This window comes from Mustela nigripes, chromosome X (assembly GCF_022355385.1).
Source record: "Mustela nigripes isolate SB6536 chromosome X, MUSNIG.SB6536, whole genome shotgun sequence".
Classification (NCBI taxonomy): Eukaryota; Metazoa; Chordata; class Mammalia; order Carnivora; family Mustelidae; genus Mustela; species Mustela nigripes.
Genome location: NC_081575.1, coordinates 34,346,405 through 34,352,949, shown reverse-complemented (window position 1 = coordinate 34,352,949; position 6,545 = coordinate 34,346,405). Strand labels below are relative to the sequence as shown.

General features: G+C 36.3%; 1 pseudogene; it reads left to right on the top strand.

The window, feature by feature from the left end:
• LOC132007393 (14-3-3 protein epsilon-like) overlaps positions 1-1,015 on the top strand; it is a 7,861-nt pseudogene extending 6,846 nt beyond the window's left edge.
• The last annotated feature ends 5,530 nt before the right edge of the window (positions 1,016-6,545 follow it).

The window sequence follows — 6,545 nt, the reverse complement described above, 5'->3', positions numbered from 1 at the left end:
TCAAAAGAAATGAAATCTTGCCATTTGTGACGACATGGATGGAACTACAGGGTATCGTGCTTAGTGAAATAAGTCAATTGGAGAAAGACAACTATCATATGATCTCCCTGATAAGAGGAAGTAGAGATGCAACATGGGGGGTTAAGAGGGTAGGAGAAGAATAAATGAAACAAGATGGGATTAGGAGGGAGACAAACCATAAGACTCTTAATCTCACAAAACTAGCTGAGGGTTGCTTGGGGGAGGAAGGTTGGGAGAGGGGGGTGGTGTTATGGACATTGGGGACAGTATGTGCTATGGGGAATGCTGTGAAGTGTGTAAACCTGGCAATTCACAGACCTGTACCCCTGGGGATAAAAATATATTATATGTTTATAAAAAATAAAAAATTTTAAAAAAAGAAGTGTGATTGGAGCTGACTAGAAGATCCTCCTGGAGAATAATCAGCAGCATTGAACAGGTAGAAGAAAACAAGGAAGGAGTAGGCAAACTGAAAATAATTCAGGAACATTGGCAGATGGTTTGAGATTGAGCTAGGGTTAATATTTATGAGAGTTTGGAAACACTGAACAAACACTTCATTCCAGTGCCTAACACTGGTGAGTCCAATGTTTTCTATTATAAAACAAAAAGGGACTATCACAGGTATCTGGCTGAATTTCCTACTGGAAGGAGGCTGTGGAGAATAGCCTAGTGGCTTGAAAACTGCTAAAGATATTGCAATGATAGAACTTGGACCACCACCTCTCATTCACTCAGCTCTTGCTCTCAATTTTTCTGTATTCTACTATGAAATTCTTAATTCCCCTGACCATGACTTTTGGTTGGCCAAAGCTGTCTGTGATGATGTAGTTACAGAAATGGATGTGCTGAGTGAAGTAAGTTCTAGGGACTCAATACACTTATGATGCAGTTGTTACACGATAATCTGACACTGTGGACTTCAGACATGCAGGGTGATTGGAAAGAGCAGAATAAAGAATTTATGCATGATATAGAAGATGAAAATCAGTGAGACCTAAAAGCCAACAAGAGAAACCATCTCTGACCCCTCCCATTCCTTCCCATCCCCACCCCACTCTTTGGAAATTCCCCATTGTCAGTGAGGAACACCAAATTTGACTTTTACATTTCGTCTCAGAATTTAGGTTTCTGCCCCACTGGTTTTATATATATATATATATATATATATATATATATATATATATATATATTCAGCATAACAGTATTCATTATTTTAGCACCACACTCAGTGCTCCATGCAATCCCCACTGGTTTTTAAAGAAAAACTTTTTCAAAAGTTCTTAAAGACAAGAATGTATTTCTGTGGATTTTACTGGTTCCAGCTTTTTGGTTCTTTAAGACACTATTGAAGGACTGCACAGAAGCTTTTTCAGCATTACTATATTATCTCCTGCCAGATGGGGCAAGATCACCATTAGAAATGGAGATTACATTTAAAAGCCATTTGACTTCTAGGTGATGCAAGCATCTAAGAGAGGTTAATCACACTATGGAGGCATAACTGTTACCATTTTTCCTTTCTTTAATTGGTTAAATCAAATTTCATGCCAATGTTTAAAATTAATTGTGTGTTAGCTTGAGGTGCCTAAGGTTGTTTGGGGAGTTTGTTGTTATAGTTTTGCTGTAAAAAGTGCTTCAGACTCTCCTGAAATGTTGCTGAAAAGCATGATGTGGTAACAGGTCAACAATTGTTGAATCTCATTCTTGCCTAACTTTATACTCTTTCTCTAAAGCAAGTTAGCATTGTAGGTGGTGTGGAAATGTCTGTGTGGGTGTTCAATTCTTTGTTTTTTGTTTTTCCCTTTCTGCCATGTGCCCTCCCCTACTTCATTACCTCAACTTTTTTTGTTGTTGTTGTTCAGTGTGTAACTTGAAGCTCGTTTGTACTATCAGATATGTGCCTGGAGCCACAGATACAGAATCTGTATTGTTCTTACAACAATACAGCATAGAATTAACATCAAACCTCAATAAAACAAACATAAATTAAAAATGTGAAATATTATTGTATTTCCATATTTTGTACTTTGAAACTAAAGCCTCTAGTCAAATAAACAACTAGATAGATGATGGATAGATAGGTAGATAAACACATACACAGATAATGAGGAGAAAGTATCTACCCTTTATTTCTACTTTTGGGTGTAGCTATGTAAGGACTTAATGAGACATGACACAAGAGTCATCTTGATCATGGAAGAAAAAAATGAAGGCAAAAGTCTACTCATGATAGTGATGTGAAAAGATATAAAGGGCCCAGATCCTGGTGGACATTGTTGAGCCCTGGTACCAATTCTGGAACAACCTCTTTTGGATTGCTTTTAATGTGAGGAAAATAACAACAAAACAAAAATGGAAACACCATTTTGAATTATTTATTCATTTTATTTTTTTAACTTAAATTTAAATTTTTTAAATTATGTTCAGTTAGCCTCTATATAGTACATCAGTAGTTTTTGATGTAGTGTTCAATGATTCATTAGTTGCATATAATATCTAGCAGTTATCACAACAGGTGCCCTCCTTAACATCTATCACCCAGCTACCCCATACCCCCCACCCCTTCCCCTCTGAAACCCTCAGTTTGTTTCTTGGGGTCTATAGAGTCTCATGGTTCATCTCCCTCTCTGATTTCTACCCCTTCAGATTTCCCTCCCTTCCCTTTGGTCCTCCATGCCATTGCTTATGTTCCACATAAGAGTGAAACCATATGATACTTGTCTTTCTTTGCTTGACTCACTTCACTTAGCATAATCCTCTCCAGTTCCATCCACATCAGCGCAAATGGTGGGTATTCATCCTTTCCAATGGCTGAATAATATTCCATTATGTATATGGATCACATCTTCTTTATCCATTTGCCTGTTGAAGGACATCTTAGTTCCTTCCACTGTTTGGCTATTGTTGACATTGCTGCTATGAACATTGGGGTACATATGCCCTTTCTTTTCACTAAATCTGTATCTTTGGGATAAATACCTAGTAGTGTCATTGCTGGGTCATAGGATAGCTCTATTTTTAATATCTTGAGGAAACTCCATACTGTTTTCCAGAGTAGTGGTACCAGCTTGCATTCCCACCAACAGTGTGAAAGTGTTCCCCTTTCTCCACATCTTCGCCAACATTTGTTGTTTCCTATTTTGTTAATTTTTGCCATTCTAACTGGTATAAGGTGGTATCTCATTGTAGATTTGATTTGTATTTCCCTGATGGCTAGTGATGTTGAGTATTTTTCCATGGAAACACCTATTTTTAAACAACTTTAAACCATTCATTCTTTGACTTATAGCCATAGTGGTCTTCTTATATCTAAATATCTATAACAGTCCTTCTTTAACCAAAGTTAAATCATGATGGATACCTCTCTATTGTTTTGTCATTATAAACTTTTCTTGGAAGAGTGAAGCCTTTTGATTTGCAAACTCAGGACTTCTGTCATTTCTGGAAGATTTTCTTCTTTTACACTTGTCAATGTTTTGTCCTTGTTGCTAAATTCTTTTTTTTTTCCTTCTTCTTATGAAGCATTTCAGTTATCCAGATTTTGAATCCCAATTTTAATAAGTACTTACCCTATTTTATTCATAATGGGCTTTATTCCTTATCCTTTTTGGCATTATCTGTTATGCACTCACTCTTGTCTTCCATTCCAGTTTTCACCAATTAAAAAACCCACCAATTTTTTACTTTAATTGCATTTTAACATTAGGTGATACTATGATATTTCCTCAATTTGTTTCCTGGCTGACATAATGCTCTCAGCTGCCCACTCAATTTGAGAAATAGCAGTGAGATTTTGTTTTTTTAATTCTTTCTCATCTTTGTATCCCACCAAATCACATTGCTCTCTCTATAGTTGATTCTTAGTGTATACATTTTTTTTAATTTCAATTTTGTTAATGAACATAGTGCAGTATTGGTTTCTGCAATAGAATCTAGTCAATCATCACTTATGTACAATGCCCAGTACTCATCAAATTTTAGTACCCATTACTGTCTAGCCCATCCCCCACCTACTTCCCTCTATCAAACCTCAGTTCTCTACTGTTAAGAGATACTTATGGGGACACCTGGGTGGTTCCGTTGTTAAGCGTCTGCCTTCGGCTCAGGCTCAGGTCATGATCCCAGCATCCTAGGATTGATCCCCACACTGGGCTCCCTGATCGGTGGGAAGCCTGCTTCTCCCTCTCCCACTCCCAATTGTATTCTCTCTTACTCTCCCTCTGTGTGTGTGTATGTGTGTGTGTCTGTGTGTGTTTGTATGTGTGAAATAAATAAAATCTTAAAAAAGAGAAAAAGAAGAAGAAGAAGTGGAGTCATTTATGGCTGGGTGCCTAGGTGGCTCAGTCAGTTAAGTGGCTGCCTATGGTTGAGGTCATAATCCCAGGACCCTGGGACTGAGTCCCACATCAGGTTCCCTGTTTGTTTGGCAGGGAGCCTGCTTCTCTCTCTCCTCCACCCTCATGCTCTTTCTCACTATCCCTGTCTGTTTCTCTTAAATAATAGCAAATAAAAATCTTTTTTTTAAGTATCACTTATAGCTTGTTTCCTTCTCTCCATTTTTTTCTTTCCCCACTTCCCTTTTCCCTCCTCTTTTTTCTTTCTTAAATTCCCTTAGTGTGTACTTCTAATGTCATCCAAAATACTTTATATCTACATGGTATTCTTCCAAATAGTGTTATATGATTGGGAGACTGCATAATTTAAATACTTTAATTTTGTTTACCCTTTTTATGTTCTCCTTGGAAAGGAGTGATATTATAAACCTGAATTTATACCACTTTCATTCTTTTTTTTTTTTTAAGATTTATTTATCTGAGAGAAAGAGAGAGCACGTACACAGGAGGAGAGGCAGAGGAAGAAGAAGGGGAAGAGGACAGAGCCTGATATGGGGCAGGATCCCAGAACCCCAAGATGATGACTGAGCCCAAATTAAGTGTCAGACTCTTAACTGACTTGACTTAACTGACTCAGCCCTCCAGGAGCCTCTATACCACTTTCATTCTTAAAACATATACTGGTCCTTGCTGGTTATTTTGTCTTTTTGTCATAATTTGTCATAATTTGTCTTTTTTTTTAAGTTTTTATGTATTTGACGGAGAGAGAGAGATCGTAAGTAGGCAGAGAGGCAGGCAGAGAGAGAGCCCGACGGCTCTGAGATCATGACCTGGGCCAAAGGCCAAAGGCCGAGGCTTAACCCACTGAGCCATCCAGGCACCCTATAACTTGTCTTTTGTCCATAAAGAAAGGAAAGTTTTCTTGGCTTCCACCTTAGTACAGCTATTCCAATCTTTGAACATTGCTTTCAGGTACCATCTTAACCTTAGCTTTATACTAAGAAGTTCTAAGAAAGAAAAATAATGTAAAATAAATAAAGGAATATGAATTGTTTAGTCGTGTGATATCTTTTTATTGTGAAACTTCCACAATTTTTAATATGGCTTTGAAATTGGTATTTTTACAATTTCATATGAGAATAGAAGTCTATATTCTTGTCCGTTTGTATGCTTCTGTCTTCATTCACATCACTTAGTGATTTATGGGGTGATGTTTAGTAAACCAATATAATTGAAACTCATAAATGAAACAAATATGTTGTTTATTTCACACAGTGACCTTATGAAACCATATACATATTCTAACTTTATTGACATTGCTGCAGATCTGGGTGCATTGCAATTTTGGTAGCTGCCATCAGAACCAGTTGATGTATCACACAAGAAAATAACTTTCATTATCTTATAATTACACTTCAATTTAGATTCTAAGCAGTAATGTGAAATTTGTCTTCTAACCTCTTTTTCTAGACTTGACTTTTGAAGGCAATTTACACCTTCATATTTTGTATTCCTCCTTATGCTAGTTTATTTTCTTCTGCCATCTAGGGCAGTGTTTTTAAGATAAGTGCTCTAATCACAAGCACAAACAATGCCACGTACCATGCTGTGGAAATTAATGTAAATCACAAAAATAAATTTTTAATGTTAAAAAATTTTATTTCTGCATTAATGGTGTGTTACATAGTATAATAAGTATATTCCTTGAATAGTTAGAGAGCAGTGTTTTTTTGTTTTATTTTGTTTTGAGTTCCAGCTGATAAATACCAAAGAAAGTTTGTACCAAGGGAGAAGTTTTCACATTTGTGTCATAAGTTGCAGATTTTTATGTTCCATTTGAGTATACTTGGATGTAAACCAACATCCCAAATACTGAATTTTTCACTGTGCTCCCTTTTTTCTTTATTTCCTTCCTTCTCAGTTTCTTTAATGTATCAGTAAATTCATTGTAGATATTTCTTGGAAAAAACAGATGGTTGGGCCATCATAAATTAACATTCTGATTTGAAAATGAGAAGAAAATAAAAACAATTTGCATTTCTGGATTGTAGAGCAGACTAGACACAGTAGAAAATTTGTATATATATTTTGACTATGATTAGGAAAATCAATCATATGAAAATCAATCAAAATCAATAACTGGCTCTTAACTTGACCGTTAAAGTGACAGCAGTGACCCAGGTAGGC